Source organism: Phasianus colchicus, chromosome 4, assembly GCF_987193195.1.
Source record: "Phasianus colchicus chromosome 4, bPhaCol1.hap1.1, whole genome shotgun sequence".
Classification (NCBI taxonomy): domain Eukaryota; kingdom Metazoa; phylum Chordata; class Aves; order Galliformes; family Phasianidae; genus Phasianus; species Phasianus colchicus.
The window spans coordinates 32,382,825-32,401,163 of record NC_143439.1 but is presented as its reverse complement, the minus strand read 5'-3'; the positions used below and the strand labels follow the sequence as shown (position 1 = coordinate 32,401,163).

The following is an 18,339-nucleotide window of genomic DNA, read 5'->3' as shown; positions in this document are numbered from 1 at the left end:
CATTACCACTGCTACCACAAGCTACTAAACCAGATCTTGCAGCTCCTCATCCAGACTTTTCAAGTTTAGATAAAAAATATCACAACTTAAAAAAACAAACAAACAAAAAAAAACTTTTGAACCAAACTGCTCATCTCAGCTTTGGCCTTGTTAATCTAATAGTTCATCTTTTACTAACACAGACGTAAGAAAATGCATTGGTTTACACCAAATTAATATGCTGCCTTTGCTTATCATCAACAAAAGAATGTAAAGGTGCACTACTGCTGTAACAACAACATACAGAATTAAGCTTGCAGATCACAGCCTGCAAAAAGAGGCCTCGTTGCTATTGCTCAAGATGTGCTGAATACATTACATAGAATATCTTGTGAAAATACCATGGCAATAAATAGTATGCATATTATTCACACAAATGAACTGATGAAATTGGTACAAAGGATAAAGCTGAAAATGCATAAATTCTAATGGCTAAAGCAAAGCTAGGTGGGGACAGCTGTGGAATAGATGGGTACTCTTAAGAGATAGAACATACCCTGAAACTATTGCATTTCTATGTGTGTGTGATATATGGAGTTTTTAAATACTGCTTTGGACATTAACAGTTCCATCAGCTGTCAATTGTGTGTGGAGTGGAAGTCAAACTTACTTTTGCTAAGAAGCCATATCACTCTTCTCTCATCCGTTATCAGGAAATATTGCTTTACAAAAAAACTGTGAGTCATTTTTTGTTATACCCTGGGGCAATACGTTATCTTTCTGTTCAGGTACTTCACTTTCTTCTTCCCTGTTTCTTTCTTAACAGCTGCTGGGATACATGCATTTGTACGGGGCAAAGGGGCTGAGAAAGGAGGCGTTAACCACCTCACATTTCACATTTTAGTTTGAGAAAAAAGTGAGGATTAGCTTATTTAAAAAAAAAAAAAAAAAAAAAAAAAAAAAAAAAAAGCTACATTATTCCTCTCGGCTAATTTTGCATTTTAAGGATATTTATTTACTTTTAAATTTTATTTCTAATCGCCTTTCCTATCTCCTCTCCTCGCTTCTATTTTTTTTAAATGCCAGTCTTCTGGATGTACCTAGCGCTTTATTTATACAAAGGGATGTTTTCTCCCCTGGTTTTCCCGGTCATTCTGTGAACTAGCCACCAGGAGGCGGTGATATCACGCGTTGGTAGCGCTTCGTACTGTTCCTTCGTGCCGTTGCCTTCATAAATGCAGATTTGGGGCACTGAAAATCATTAGTAGTACTGTTTAATGCGTCTTTTGCGGTGGTCGTTATTCTGAAACGTAAAATCAGAGCGTCTTGTCACTTCGATATTTTAATTTCCCTATGAGCTTGCTCCTAGATGATAGTGGCTGAGAAATGTAGCCATGCAGGAGAAGAGTGGAGGTAATAGTGTTCTACGTAGCTATCTCAGCTGGGTTTAGAAGACACGTAGTAAATTATTCTTTAGCAAATTAAAGATAGTTAGACTCAAAACGGAAGTTCCTATTTAGGATCTGAAAGAGAAATACTGACCTCAAAGCACAGGCAGTCTTTCATAACCCCTTTTCCTACGCTTTTCATGAACCTGCTGGGAGCCTTCAGACTACCAGTCCACTCTGCATGTTTAGAAAAATCTTGGCTCAAGTACACGGTCTTAAGGCATGAACTGAATAAACAAACACATTGTCAAGTCTGATTTAATGAGAATTTTTATCATTTGTTATTTTGGCATACCTTTCTACAGATGCCAAAGCAGTAAGTAAATGCTCTCAGAGGACTCAAATTTATGTACAGATTGACTAATAAACGGCATTTATTTTCTGGCATGGCCTGACACTGAAATGTTCTTTTAAGTGAAAACAGTATTGGAAGCAGTAATGTGAGTTAGATTGTGTTCAGTTACAGTGCATTGTTTCCCAGGAAGGTTGTGGATGTCCCATCCCTGGAGGCATTCAAGGCCAGGTTGGATGTGGCTCTGGGCAGCCAGATCTGGTGGCTGGCAACCCTGCACACAGCAGGGAGGTTGAAACCAGATGATCACTGTGGTCCTTTTCAGCCCAGGCCATTCTATGATTCTGTGGTTCTATGATTGTATTTCTATGGAGGTTCTAAATCTTGAACAGGTTTTTTTTCTCTGCTATGCCAATCTTTCTCTGACATGACTAAAATGAATTATGGTTTTTTTCTTTCCCTTCCTATGCACCCTGTCTTAGTACAGCACTTTAAATAACCTTATATTGGAAACAATACGAAGTATGTTTTTATCTGAAAAGCAAAATTCTATTGTTTAGTGTGGGATCAAATTTTGAGCTGAGGTTCTGCTATTATTTTTTTAAAGTAAACAGAATAGGAATAATTAACCACAACAATGTACATTTATAATGTCTCGGCATCTTTGCATGGAGAAACGAGGAAATTATTTTCATTTGAATTTAAATCATACGTTAGTCTGTCTTACTACAAAATCATTAGTGTTTAGTAATGACTATTATTAATAATAGGTATTTCTAAATACCCCAGATTCATAATGTATTTGCAAAAATATGTGATATTTTGTCTTTTCCATTGTTTTTCCTTATTAGCCAAGGAAACCAAGTAGCCTATTTGAATTGCAAAGAACGTAAAATATGCTATAAATTCAAGCAGATTCTATTTAAACTGTACACCTTCCCAGTGAAGTTTAGATTGGTTAAATTCGTGGCATAGTTGTTCTGCCACATTTTTTTTAGAATATTTTGTCTCTGTCTGTAGAATTCTGTACAAATGAAAACAAGGTGACCAGTTGGTGCTTGGGCTGAGAACAAAGCAGGGAACGTGGATTTTCAAACTTAGGAAACTTCTCTTAAGCTTGATTGGCATATCTTAATTGCATGCGTATTCTTTTAAGTTATTTCCAGATGATCATTGAGAACTATAAACATTGTCAAGACTTAGCAGGTTGTTTAACTACACATTACAGATTGCATCTCATAAGTGTCTTCTCATGGATCTTATGTTACAGGTTATTATCAGTAAAAAATGCACGTGGAAATACATACATCATCAAAACAAGATCAGCATTAAATGTTGATTTTTACTTCAGTATACAGATACAGTTAGCACTGTCACTGAAGTGAACAAATGCTGTTACAAGTTTAAATCAAAGTAAGTTTGCAATAAAGTCCACGGCAAACCGACACTGATTGTCATCATTCTTGTGACTTGCCAAACTGTTATTCACCTGTCTTTGTTTTTGGAGCCATTAGAACTCATCCGGTTTCCAGACAACCAGGAGTTTTTGGTAGAATGCTCCTTTGTCTACAGTCTCAGAAATTAGCTTTATCTCAAGTTTATTCACATCAGTAAAAAAAACAAACAAATTGGAAATCCCAAAGTCAAGTCACAGATTTCAATATGTTTTTCATGTTGAAAAATCAGAAAAATAAGTTAGCATAACTACAGTTACCTGCATGAGATCTCTAAGATCAGGACATTCTCTTTATGGAAATGTATATTGTCCCAAACCTTCCTGAAAAACTGTCATCTACATTTTACAGTTACTATTGCTTTATATACCTCCATAGTTTCACCGTCTTTTATGTGAGGAAGTTAGAGATATGGCAGCAATAATGTGCTAGTTGTGCAAAGTTCCCATCGCTTCTACTTTGTTACTGTTGCTAAGGCACAAAATTTCTGTCTAGATCAGAACTGAAATTTCTTTTTGTTTCACTTTTTTCAAGCAAGAGCAGCTGGTCCCTTCTTAAGTTTTGTCTCTGGGAGCTCAAGAGTTTTTTTGAGTGCGCTGTGGAATATCTGTTGTTCCTGGAAAGCAGGAGATGATGCTCAACATGAAAATGCAATTAAAAGTTAGAAAGATCTGGTATGCTATGTGAATGTAGTTCAACAGGCACTGGAAAAGCAAGCCTATATTCAGTGAGTTTCTTGGAATCTGCATTAATTTGTTTTCTCTGTAGTGTTATGAAACTTCATTGACAGGACTCTCTTATATTTTAATTTGGATTTAATTATAGGCATAAGTTAAATGATGAGGAGAGGACTAGCAAGCTTATTTAAATAAGAAAAAATTGATATGGATTATATTTATTGTCTGGATACTACAAAAGCAATGTTTTTTTGGAAACTGACAGGAGCAGCATGTTATTGAAAGGACACTAAAATAATAGAAGTTATAGAAGAATATATGCAAAGCATCCTAGAAATAGATAATGGAGATGTTGAAGAGGAGCACCAAATGTAGGTATCAAGTCTAGGATCTCAACTGAGATTACATGCTGAGGCTAGATATCAGTAGCGAAGCTGTGCTGCTAGCAGATAAGAGAGTAATGAGGAAATGCAGGGATGGGGTGGAAAAGTCAGATTTAGGCCAACGCACAAGTCAGGAATGATAAGGACAAATTTATTCTTAGTGTAGTTTCTTATATATGTATCCCTAGTATAGTATAGTCAGTAGATGAGCTTTGGTTAAGATGCTGTTTTACATACCAAATGGAGTTATTACATCTTCTCTGTGCAAAGCCATTTCTGCATAGGGCACAAGAACCTGCTTTTTATTTAGCCTGACTCTGGAAAAACCTTTAACTCCAGGGCCAGCACTGAGTACGTGTTCAGCTACTTTAGTGAAATAGTACTGGCAAAACAAAAAACAACAAAACAAAGCCTTTAATAATTGTTGTTAGCTTCTCAATTGAATATCTGAGTGCTATTCAGTTCATCTGGGGAGATGTTTTCTGTGTGGGAGAAGACAGTGAACTGGTATCCATTTAAGATGTTTCACTGTGTCTTTGCTGAAGTAGGTTTTCACAGAATCACAGAAGCACCAAGGTTGGAAAAGACCTACAAGATCATCCAGTTCAACTATCCACTATTAGTTCTCACTAAACCATGTCCCTCAGCATAACATCCAAACGTTCCTTGAATACCTCCAGGGTCAGTGACTCTACCACCTCTCTGGGCAGCCCATTCCAGTGCCTGACCACTCTTTCAGAGTAGTAGTATTTCCTAACGTCCAGCCTGAATCTCCCCTGGCGCAGCTTGAAGCCATTCCTTCTGTTCCTATCATTAGTTACATGAGAGAAGCTGATCCCCAGCTCACTACAACCTCCCTTCAGGTAGTTACAGAGAGCAATAAGGTCTCCCCTGAGCCTCTTCTTCTCCAGACTGAACAATCCAGCTCCTTCAGCTGCTCCTCATAAGGCCTGTGCTCCAGACCCCTCACCAGCTTTGTTGCCCTTCTTTGAACCCAGTCCAGGGTCTCAATGTCTTTCTTGCAGTGAGGGGCCCAAAACTGGACACAGTACTCGAGGGGCAGCCTCATCAGAGCTGAGTACAGGGGGACAATCGCTTCCCTGTCCCTGCTGGCAACACTGTTTCTGATGCAGTGATGATATTTTCAGTCCTGAGATTATATTCTGCACTATATACCTTTCCTGAAGCATTTATTATTCCATGAAAATACTCTTGCTGTTTTCTTTAAAAGTCAGTACAGTACTTCTGAAAATAATCATAATAATTTTCCTCTGCTTTTAAGGCTAAATAGAGCAATCTTTTCAAGAAAATGTCCTGGCTTCCTACACAGAGGGGTCATTGCGAAGAACTGACAAGTTATGACACAGACTTCCTGTTGAGGAAAGAGGGGAAAGTTTCCGAAGAAGTATGGAAGAACAGTTAGGAATTAATTTCATAGCTTAAAAAGGAAAATAAGTTAATTCAAACCACGTGATAGATCTAGCATGCCAAATTCCTCTGAGGCATCTCTAGGGTTGTGACTGAACATCCCATTTTCAGGAAATGAGGCTTAGTTGAGGAACACAGTAGCAAAGACCAACCTCTTACCCCAGCCAAAGCAGTATATAAATGCTATATAGTTGATTTTAATAGAGAGACTAGCAGTGTGCTTAGGTGACCAAGAAGGCCAATGTCATCTTGGCCTGCATGAGAAATAGTGATCAGAACCAAGAAAGTGATTGTCCTCTTGTATGCAGCACTGATGAGACTGCTCTGTGAATATTGTATTCAGTTTTGGGCTCCTCACTGCAAGAAGGATACTGAGTTGCTCAAGTGTGCATAGAAAAGAGCAGCAGCGCTGGTGAAGGGACTGGAAGGCAAGACATATAAGGAGTTGTTGAGAGAAGGAGGCTGAATGGGTACCTCATCAGTCTCTACAGCCACCTGGAAGGAGACAGCAGCAAGATGGATATCGATCCCTTTTACTCAAATGAGAAGTAATAGGCCATGAGGAAATGTGTTGCACCAGGAGATGTTTAGATTGGATATCAAGAAGAATTTATTTTTGGTGAGGGTGGTCAAATACTGGAGCAAGCTACCTAGGGCAGTGGTAGAGGTCCCCAGCCCTGGAGGTGTTTAAGAGATGACAAGCATAGCACCAAGGGGCATGGTTTGGTGGTTGGACTTGGTAGGTCTGATTGAAGTTGATGATCTTGGTGATCTTCAAGGTGTTTTCCAACTTAAACGATTCTAAAATTCTGTGATTTAGATGGTAGTAGTAACCATCTTTGATTATTTCTGTTAAATCCAGTATTAATTTGCAACATTAGGCTTAACGTGACTGTATATTTGACTATCTATAGAAATATGTATGAAGCTTGGAGAGTCAATCTTATCTTTTTCATGCTTAGTGCTTTTAGAATTGCATAGAAAGTCCTAAATACCAAGGAGACTTAAAATTAAAAAAAAAAAAAAAAAGAAAAAAAGGCTTTTGATGCCTATGTCTTTTTATACTGGCATTTATTGTTGTGCAATATGTTCATGTTGAAAATTGGGTGGAAGACAAAAATCCAGAATTGCACAAGAAGATACTTCCATTGCTGTTTTAGTTGATTAACTTGTATATGAAGAAAACATATGACAAAGGATAGACAGGAAGAATTTCAGCAGTCTTGTGCCACAATTAAATGTTATTTATATATCTGTTCCAAAAAGTAAATTATTTCTTTCAGGTCTTCAGGGAAGAAGATTGTTGTTGGTGTTTTATCCCAACTCTTTTATGTATACCAGGCATAGAAAAGTGAACATTTTGGCGTGGAGACTTTGGATTTTGCAGGCATCTGTGGTTCAGGTTGAGTGAAGCCAGTCATAGCTCTATCTGGAATTCCTGTTCTTTCAAAGACAGAAATGCTGCTGCCAGGACAACATGCCAATAGTGATTTCTGATATACACTGTTTTCTCAAGGAAAGCTGTTCCGCATTTACATGCATTTAAGCCTGTTCAGTGGTGGCCAATGTGGGCAGGACTTTCTCAAAGATGTGGAGAGGGAGTGGAAATCTTAGGTCACTTGTGAGTTGCAGAAAGGGAATGGTGTGGTAGAAAGGAGATCATGTTTCATACTATTCATAGGTGTGGATCAGCACTGCCAAGGTTGAGGACAGAGGCTGCTTATCTATGGTAATTCCCCCGTGCCAGTGAAGGAGACTGGGTTTTTTTGTTTGGTTGTTTTTTTTTATATGTAACTTGGTTACTCTCTTCTGGTTTATCAAAAGGCAGAGTGCTCTCTCTGCTCTGCAGAGTTGCAATGCAGTAAGACCTATCCACATGCCCATTTTCCAAAAGAGAGATGAGAAAGGTTGGGAATTAATTCAACTTCTGACTGTGGCAGACTGCAGAGTGAAACACACATTACTTTCCTAAGAATAGCTGCTTTGCATGGGACTGAAGATTCCTCTAGCCCAGCTTTCTCTTCTGGGCGGTAGCTAAAATTTATTTCTAGGAAAGAACATACCAGGCACATGGCAAGGATTTCCCAGAATTGCCCTTGTACTGCCAGCAATTTGTGTTTTACAGACTTCCTGAGCTAGACAAAAGTCTTTAGACTTTTTGGCCATGTCTGCACATTATCCATAGGAGGTAAGTTCCTAATATTTACAATATCCTTGGCTATGACATAGCTACGTGTTATGCAATTAGCCATCTTCCTTTGATTTCCAGCCCATTTGCTGCAATTAGGCAGCTGAACACATCTGTGCAATTCTCAGGCATTAGGACACAAGAGATTAAACGTAGGCTACTTGTTATGGTGGCTTTTCCTAATAAATATCTTCGCATGGTGTTGTTGTAAATAGAGTGCATTTCCTCCTACAGACTCTTGGGAGCATCACAGTGCTCTCTGAGGAGATCCATGTTTGTCTCTATAGCCTGAAATTGCTTTTCTGCCCTTCACACAATAAACCCAGAGGCCCTTCATCCCTCTGGCATGCCCCATAGAGTCCCTAGAAATTCTTTTAACATAATTTATGTTTATTATACCTTAAATATTTCCAAGCAAACTGTTCAAGAGCAGTTGTGAAAATAAATCAAATGAGAACTAATTAAACTGCAGGATACATAAAGAGTAGGAACATGTATCTTATTACATGTTTCTGTATTGCTGTATTTGTCATAACCACATAATACCACATCATGTAAGTGGGACTGATCAAATAATAGTGATGGCACCTATTTTACCCACTGCATAAACTAGTGTATGTGCAGTTGGCCTGACTATGACATCTTCTGAACATTTTGTGCAAGAATCAATCTGCTCTTTAGCAGACAGATGGGACAGAAAATAGAAAACTGAGCTTGTTGATATAATAAAGAAACCCAGCTGCCTCTAATTACTAATCTTTCCAATAATGCTCATATATTCATATGCTGAGGAAACAGGTTCCTCCTTTGTGCTGCTGAAGTGTTTTCGCCTAAGCAGATGCTGTGACAGAAGTAGGCCTAGGTAACTCTTTGTCTGTATATCTCCTCATGCTGATGTGAGGTGTTTGTACTGATGAAGGTCTGATCTTTAATGAACTGTGAAGTAGTTCTGGCTACTCAACATAAGCTTTCCTTAATGCCCATCTCATCCTGTTTTTATCTCCCAAATAGATTCAAAACACAGAGGATCTGTTAAATTTTAAGGAGGGCTTGTCACACCAGCAAAGGTTTGAAATGAGACAGCTGCCTGAATATTAGCTCTCACATTCTTATTCTGGAATTAGCTGATGTGAGCTCATCTCAGTTCTTTGGAAATCACCAGTGTTATTTATACTGATTTTTGTACTGTTGGACTGTACCTCTGTCCTCAGCTTTATGTCCTATCAGCACAGATGGAGTAAAAATGGTAATATGGCTGTGGTTCTGAATATATACCATCACGGTTTCAGCTTAAATTGCTACATAGATCACTCCAAAAGTAATGCTTCCTATTTATTTCCATGGAAACTACAACAGCTATAAATACGAACATAATAACACCATTTGATAGAGTAAATTCTGAGCTACAAAACACAATTTTTCAACACAGCCATCACCATTAGCTGTGCATTTCACTAGCAATGAACAAGAACCTGCATGCCACACTCACAAACATCTGCACTAGCAGAGGTGACCCACTTTCACTGTCAGCACCTCACTGTGCTCACATCCACTGATTGGTCTCCACCAACATTCAGTGAGTGTTGATGAATATTAGTGGGAGCCACTGTTTCTGCATGGAGGAATTCAATGGCACACCTTTGCTTTATATGCACTTTCATGTCAGGCACCATTCTGTCAGACCGTCCCTCTGCTGCCATCTGTCATATAACAACAACATATAATGGAATATTTGTGGGAAGATTTAACCTCTGCTACCATACTGCCAGCATCCACCTCTGACCTTGTGTGCCCACGTGATAAAACAGGAGGCATTACTTTTGGAGCAGCCCTTGTATTTTTTAGTGAATGACAGCTAGGAATCTGGTGATGTTTTTATCAGTGAGCTGCCCTTTAATAGACAACTCATGTTGAAATATGTGAACTGTGTTGTGCTCTTGACTTAACTGCTGCCTCCAGACAAAGAAAGGCTTTTGAGATGATGCATAAAACTTATGAGAGGATGCTTTGTCCTTGATAGAAACTTAGAAAGTGCCAAGGGTAAAGATGGCTGTCAAGGCAGAAATTAGAAGCATAATTCACATTAGGATGTTATGCTTTATATATGTGTGAATTATGGCTTAAAATAGAAAATAGCTTTTTGGAATCTGAATATTTTTTTAATTGGGAGGAAAATTGTCAATGATTTTACAGTATTTGGATTTAAACAGTTATGTGAATATTTTATTGTTTGTAGCAACTGGCTTGGGTGGGCAAAAATTATTCGCTAAACACAGCAGGAAATTTGCTACAGAGACTGCTGAAACTCCTTAACGTCTTTTCTGGCTGTATAAGGAAAAATTATCTGTAGTATCAAGGTCAATCACCTGATATGGCACCACTTGTAGCCTCAAAGTGCTGGGGTTTTCAGAATGAAGGCCCAACTACACTAAGAAATATAAACTGTAATGTCAGTTTCAGGGCAAAGTTATACATTCGGGTAGATTTACTGAATTCAGTGGAAGTTGTAAGGGTTATTGTATTTGCACGTAACATAGTGAACAAGCACTTTCACAGAGGTATGCATTCTCTGTATGGTTTTAAAACGTTGTGTGTATAAAGAAGTGTTCACTATTATGTGTAGAGAGAATAAGAGCCATTTATTTTAATTTCCCCTTGAGAATGAAGTAAAAACTTTCTGAAACAACTGACCTAATTTATACAATTTAACCACAGTGGATATTTCCCAAAAAGAACAGGTATCAGTCACCTCTACCATGTCCAGCTCCAAGCAAGTGTGCCATAAGATAATTGTTTTAAATCATTTCTTTCAGTCTTTCCAATTTTATGGTATAGCACAGGAGTGGGTAACGTCTGCACTTTCTATCACACCCAGTTACAAAATCCTTTCAGTTTGCTCTTGCGAAGGTGAGGGCGGGCACAGCTGCCCCATAAGGATGCTCTATGAGCATAACTATAGAGGCATAAGCTGTAGTATACAGATAACCTTTTAACAAGAGTGCTTTCAGTAAGCGAGTTAGATGTTCTGACAGAAGAAAAATACTCCTAAAAGATTGTGGTCTTTGCTGTGGCTTCTTGCAGCACAGGTCTTCAGGGTAGTCTTCTAGTGGGACGCAAGCACTACAATGTGGGCTCTCTCATGCTCCACTGCACCCCTTCAGGAAGGATGCAACTTTTCCTGACAGCACAGGGTTTTGTGAACACAAAAAATGTTGTTCAGGGAAAAATAATGCTTTTTCAAATATCTGCTTTCACATTACTATTTCTGTAATATAGCTGAGTCAGAGAGCAAGTGTCTTCGGTGTTCCTACATAAATTATCTTTTTCTTCTTTACCCTTCTGAATAAAAATAAAACTAAACATTTGCTGTCATGGAAAGAGTATATTTCTCTTCTTACACAGTTAAAAGTTTGAAAATTTTTTGCCACTCTTTAATATATGTTTCAGAAGTATGAAGGAAACAAACCAGAATTGTAGCTTCTTGAGGTCATGAATATCAAGCAAAAGGGTATAAGCAGCTATAAAGATACAAAAAACATTGATGTGATTTATCCTACTCTCTACAAATTCAGCCAGAAAGGAAATACATTCCATAAGATATAAGAGATAGCCATAAGATATTTAAAATAGGATTTTGTTTATGAATGTGAAACATATGGGCTCTGAAAAGACATCAGGCTTTGGTAACGTATGCCATCAATGCCTGCAATCCTGTTCTGATCATACCCCAATGCATGTGGTGCCATGGTTTTCTCTGGGAGGGAATAAATAAATAAATTGGTTGCTTTTTTTTGTTTGTTTTGTGTTTGAATTCTGAAAATACAGCTGCAGGTTTTTTAATTCTCTGGTAGATACTTGATGAAAAATGATAACTATTTCTTAAACTGTGAGCTATTACATAGAATTTGAATGAATCAGACTCTCTCTGAATGGATAACCATCAACAGAATTATCTAAAGCTTCAGACAGTGATGTCCAATGCTGAATTAACCTAAGGTTTTCCTGGTGCAGTTAGTAAGTATGCTTAAGTTCTAAATAGATGCTAAACTTTAATGTCTACATCTAATAGCACTAGCATTAAAAAAGTGCTGCTTTTGCTTTTCTAAATAGGGAAGCCAAACTAGAGCAGTATAACTGTGATATTACTAACTGTATTTGGATTACTATAGATTTCAACATTGGCTTGTTCTTGTTTATAGAGTGGTAACGGTGTTCCCAGGGGTATAAGACTGTGTGTGTGGTACTTTTACGTTCAGATACAACTTGTCATTGAAAAGATGTGACTAAAACTGTCAAGATAAAAAAGATTCTCCAGAATGAGCATGTGTACAATTTAATCTCAAAATTTTTGTCTAACAACACTGTGAGCCCTGTGGAATTTCAGGACAAATGGCAGCCAAGCTTTATCAGAATGTCCTACCCAGTTCCTGTCCATCGGAGACTTTATGGTCTGTAATGCCTTCCTGCCATTGCAATTACTACTATTTCTGTGCCATGGAAGGAAAGCATTGCAAATGGAAGATGATGACTAGTAAACAGGGTGTGCCTTTGGAAAAACCCTGAAATGAAAAATCGTTACTGCACAGAATTAGAAGAAAATGGTATTCTCCATAGTTCTGTAAGGTATTGTTAGTATATACTAATGAATTCATTCACAGGACAGATATTTAGGTGTCTCGCAATCATGAGAAAAAAGCATCTGCAGTGTAAGATCACCTGCAGTTTAATTCTATTGGAGCGACTTTTAGGTGAAACTTTTCAGTTTACTATCAGTGTAAACAAGAAATGTGAAACTGTTTTCTAGTGATGCAGCAGTATCTTTTCACACCTTGTGACTGAGATATGAGAGTGAAAACCACCATGCACCATGCCTTGATAACCAATAGACATGTGTGCCCTGCTGGAGTAGAACAAAGCACTGAACAGGAGTGGCCCTTCCAACCCCATGGTGCTGATATTCAAAATATCAAAACAGCTACAGAAATTACATTTCTGTAATTTTTTTCTGTTCTGTTTATTTATTTTCTGATTTCAATTCAGTGTGTGACTGAAGAATTACACATTCATAATGTTAATTTTGTACTAAAAGTAAGCTATTTTTATTTAGTATGCCCCAAGCCTCAAAGGTGAGTTTTTAGGGGTATGCTGTTTTTCTTGTGGTGAATCAGTACTTCCCACATAATTTCCTACATCTGGCATTAGAATAGCACCCTTCCTTCTGATATGATGACGTGGATAATAATTTAGAGCACCAATACTAATGCTCTAATGAGTCAGACCAGTGTAGACAGGAGCAGGAAAATTCCACACCCTCTAAGGAGTCTTTGCTGTTTCATTCTTTTCCAAATTTCCTTTTAGTTCCTCATCCTTCTTTCTCTTCCTTTTAGTTTAAACTCGTCTGGCTACTTTGAATCAGTTGTCTTCATTAATCTCCTGTTTGGCTTTTCTAAGAAACTACTGTACCAGCTCTCTCAATGAAATCTGTATTATCTGAGCTGTAAAGTAACATGTAACTGGGAAGTAGAGCACCCTAGAATTAGAGGCCTCACATGAAGTCCATTGAAGGAGCAATTAACTTTGCTGGGATTTCAATCTAAAAATATACGCAAAGACTTTTCTTCTAAAAAATTTGCTTGCATTCTTGTTAACTGGATCCATTTTGGAATACAGACCTCATTCTTCTGCAGACAATTTACTACCTTTTCAGTGATTATATAAGCCTTTTGAATGCAGAAGTCTTCTAATGACCACCTACCTCCTGTTTTTTCATACAGTAATTTCTCACATAATTCACTGAGAAAGAATCATGAAGCAGCTCGTCTTATTATAGCTTCAAAATATCAAAGATGGCACAGAATGCAACACCAATAAGAATGCAGCATCTTCAAACACAGATTTCCACTAATCTAGTTTGAATATGAGCTCAGCCTGGTCTTATGCACCCCTTGGCGTGCTCCCACAGCAGTGCTGAGCGTGATGCCCAGTCTTACGTAAACTTGGAAATAGGGACAGGAACAAGAATGCTGGGAGAAGTGTGAAATTCAGACTCTGCAACTACCTTTCTGTAAAAAGAATTGCAGCAGACATGAATGGTGCCACAGTTCAGGCTCCTAAATGTCCCTTTTGGTATGTGGTATAATGTTCATTTTTATGTTGGCTCTATTTAGTGTCACCATTTAGTAACTGAGTATCTAGGGAGCTCTGACTAATTGCTTTCATTCACCATGCCGATTTACTCAGGACCAAAATTATCTCATAACTTGGATGTGCTTTTTGGTGGTTTCAGCTAAGCAACAACTTTATTACTGAAAATGTGCACATGGAAAAGATGCACTTGAGATGGTGACAGTCTAAATGCAGACAGTTTGTTACTGGTAGGACTCAGTAGGTTGAAGGCGGGACTTGATGATCTTGAAAGTCTTTTTCAGTATAAGTGATTCTATATTCACCAGTGTTTTTTATAACAATGAATCGACAAAATGCTTCCTGAGAGGTTAACATTGTGCCTATAGTTATGTCAAGATGGGTGAAGCTTCCCAGAGAAGATGAAATGTGGTATTGCTGTACTCAGGAAATCCTCCTCCTCCTCCTCCTCTGCATGTAGACAGAGATGACTCTCCTTAAAATTTGATAAACTTGGTCTTTCCCACAAAGATCAAGTTGAAAATATGCAGTTGAATGCAAGAAGGGAATTACTAGTGTTCTAAGGATGTGCTGTGTTAAGAATCTCGAATGCAGAGGCATTAAGTAAATTTACCTCTGTAAGGCAAGGTATCCTCTTCTTGTATTCTGGATCCAGCTGTTTTTTGCTCATCCAGCTTGGAAGAACATTATTCATGTTCTGCATGAATAGTTACGTAGGAAACAGACTTTGGGAGAGTTTTCTGTGCTACTGAGGGTAACATCTCATTTCCTGTAGTTTCTCCTTCCTGATATTTATTCAGAAGATGGCAGAAAACCTATTCCAGAAAAAAAAAAAAAGGTTAGGTAAGGTGTTTCAGGACTGATAATGTGTCTGTCAATCAGATAAATCACACTGAAGTGCATGCTGTTTTCAGGAACAAGGAAAAATCATTTCTAAAATTATATGTTTTCTGTAGTTTACTTGATTTTTTTGATTAATTCAAGGAGAATGTATGTACCAGTCCCAGCATTGTTCCTGTGAATAATAATGGTACAGTCTCTCAGACTTTAGTTTTTCTTCCTCATCATGCTGTGAAATTTCTAAGTCATCCTTCTGCAGTGGAAATTATAGTTTCCTTTTTTTCATGCTGACATGGCTATTCATATGGTCAGTCTAGGATATAAAATGAGCAGTATGAGGTTCATAGGATTGACTCAGCATACTTGATGAAACAAACTGCTCTAGTTTATTGCCTCCCTCATTTCCTTGGGTGTACAGTGGAGACTCTTTGAGCTCTTCACACGCAAGTCAACCAGTATCCTATAAATGTTGTTATACATTTCATAGCCTCAGGAGAGAAGAGCAGCTGAAGCACTGTCTACTTACAACACCATCTTGAGCAGCATCTTGACACTCATAGTGACCAATGAAGCTTATTAGGAAAAGAATAAGGAAAATATGAAGATATTTCATGCTTTTATTCTTCCTCTGTATTTTTCCAGATGCCAAGAATTTGAGGAACTTCTTGAACCAGAGAGAGCACCTTTCTGTTGAATAGGTCTCATGAGATTTTCCCTCATGAATTTGTCTGATCATTGTTGGAACTACTATTAAAATGCAATATCCACAAATAGATGTAGCAAAGAATCCCACAGGCTAACTACTGTAGGGAGAACATGTTCCTTTAGTTTCTGCTGAACCTGCTACTTGCTACCTTAATTTTTTGTTGTAACTGAACAGCCTGGCACATTCTGGTGGCAGAAAGCCAGAGGTGGGAACTCCTACAGGAATGGGTTGGTTTCAGCCACCGTTTGAGCATTTTCCTTAAGTTCTTAAGTTTGTAAGATGCTATGAAGGCAAAATCGTATGTCCTATGCATTGAGGAATATGTTCAAATTTAAACTTAATACCCTCTGCCAAACACACTCTAATTTTATTGAGGACTTTGTTAGCTGGAAAGCAACTGACCCTAAATATTATTTGAAAGACTGCATAGTATTCCTAGTCCAGCTTGCTGAAAAGGAAGATGTTAAGACTTAAAGTCTGCTGGGGGAACACCTCCGAGTGCAGAGTTGTGTTCAGTGGTGTCACTGCAATCCCACCCTGTCTTCCCAGTATTTGGAGACTGTGTGTTTCCTCATTTCAGTTCTATGGCTCAAGGAGGCACCTATTTGATTGCTAGTGTGCTTTTTGGAACAATGAAGCATGATTGAAAATTTTCCACTACAATCTTTTCTAAGATGTAATAATTATGATAACATTTTTTCCTTAATCCAGGCAACAAAAGAAATAATATGGTGTTAGGCAATGGGCATCTCATTCTTTTCAGCTTGGGCAAGGGAAGATGACAAAGCAGACTGATTTATTACTGTGGTGTCTGAAAGCCTGCAAACCTACTCTCTCCTTAATTGCAAAATATTCTTTTAGGAAGAGGGAAGCTGAGAACAAAAAACATTATAAATAACTCTGGGCTTACAATTCATCTGTCAAGTATTTCCTTGTGCAGTGACCATTTGGACTGTATTGCTGCTAATGAGCTGACTTTTCTTCCTCTTGGAGTTTGTGTGAACTCACTGATTTGGTCATTTCAAATTATTGGATTGAAGAAGCATGAAGATACATTTTTTTACTTGGGCTTCTCTACCAGTTCCTTTCCTTACTGCTGTGCATTACAGCTGATGCTCTGTGGCCCTTGATCTGTCAGACTTGTATGCCTTGGGATGCTGAAATATTTCTTCTTTGGCCCCTCTGCAGGAAGTTAAGGAAGTCCTTAACTAAACTAAGCAGGAGGGACAGATCTCAGGAGTGGGGGAATTCATATTTCCCTCCAGAGTATCTGCCTCTCATCATGTTTGGTCTCCTAGGGAGCAAATATCTGGCTTCTACTAGCCTGTAATTCCTACTGCCTTGCTCAGGAGTTTTCTGTAAGAATGACAGGTTCTGGCGCAAGCACCAGCTATCAAACACTAGCCTAGGTGCTAGCTCTTGTTCCACAACACCAAACCTCAGGTATAACCCTACCTGTTATTGTGGAACTATCTTACAAGATGCCCAGGTAAAGAACGACATCTTCATGCTAAGAATGCAAGTCTCTCCAAAACAAAAGTATTCTGATTAGAAACTGAATTGATATACTGAGTGCGCGAGATGCAAAATGGTAATAGAGACTCAGGCTAGTTTTAAAATGTAAGGGATATAGCCTTTATAAACTGTTTTCTACGTTTTTTTCCCCATGTTTCAGGTATTTGGCCCTCAAAACAATTTAAGCTAACATGTCACATTTATAAACATCCACAAGATGGGAAATGATGTGCTGGCTCTTGTTTATTTGGGGAAATCTTCTCATTGTTCTCGAGAAGATGTTTGTTTTTCTTTTTGCAGCAGTGTTCTGTGCAAACAAGTTTTCTTCTTTAGAAAGTGCCAACCCTGTAGCACCTTGGACCTGAGCACAGTCCTTCTGATGGCATTAAGGGCAAAGGTCTCTCGGGCTTCAGTGGAAACATGCTTGTTGGATGCTGTCCTCACTGCACTGATGTCAGTGATAAGATTTACAGTAACTTAGATGAAGTCAGCTTTTCATCGCTGACTTTAGGTCTGTTTTAAATAGATGAGGATTAGAACAATTAAGGCTGGCCAGCATTTTGCTCTTTGAAGAATTTATGATGGCAGCAGTCTCTGAGGTCTTACAAGATCTCTGTGGATGACACATTAAGGACCTATCTCTTAGAAGAAAATAATTTCTGTTAGATTGTGATCAATGTCTTGTGTCATATTTCATTAGAGTAAATACTTCAGTCTCATTTGAATCTCTTAGCAGGAACTTAAGTCCAGGAATAGGCTGAGATAAATGCAATTTAGAGCAGTGTGAATTACTAGTTTGGTTTGGAGTACTAAATATGTGAATAGTAAGGTAGGAATAACAAACTCCCCATGCAGTGAGAATCTCTTCAGTGTGTTTTTTCAAACTATCAGTTCTAGCAACGTGATTGTATGTAATACTACCTTCCTTTGTCTTCTCAAACATCTGAAAAGCTGCTTTCTAGTCTTATTTGTCTCCAATGGGAGATTTCATAAGAAGTAACTGAGAGGGACTTGAAAGAAACAAGCTACCTTCAAGTTAACCTATGCTACTTATGAACTGGGAAGATTCCCGTTTTTTTTTTTCTAATAGAACAGTCATGTCAAAAATCTAGAGGACCGATGTTGATGGGATGTGGAGCTTAACCCACTCAGGGTTCATAAAATCAACTAGACAATTGGTTCTGCTGCTCCTCACACCTTCTCCCTTGTGCTGGTGCAGCTTTTTAAAGCAAGATCTATTATTACTCCTCAGCTAGGAAAATTTCATTTTCATACATTCATTCAC

The 18,339-nt window shown here is 38.2% G+C and overlaps 1 protein-coding gene across 3 annotated transcripts in view; it reads left to right on the top strand.

The window, feature by feature from the left end:
• The window catches only part of RASSF6 (Ras association domain family member 6), a 112,468-nt gene that overhangs the window by 1,223 nt on the left and 92,906 nt on the right, over nucleotides 1–18,339 (top strand). The gene's annotated exons all lie outside the window — the stretch shown is intronic.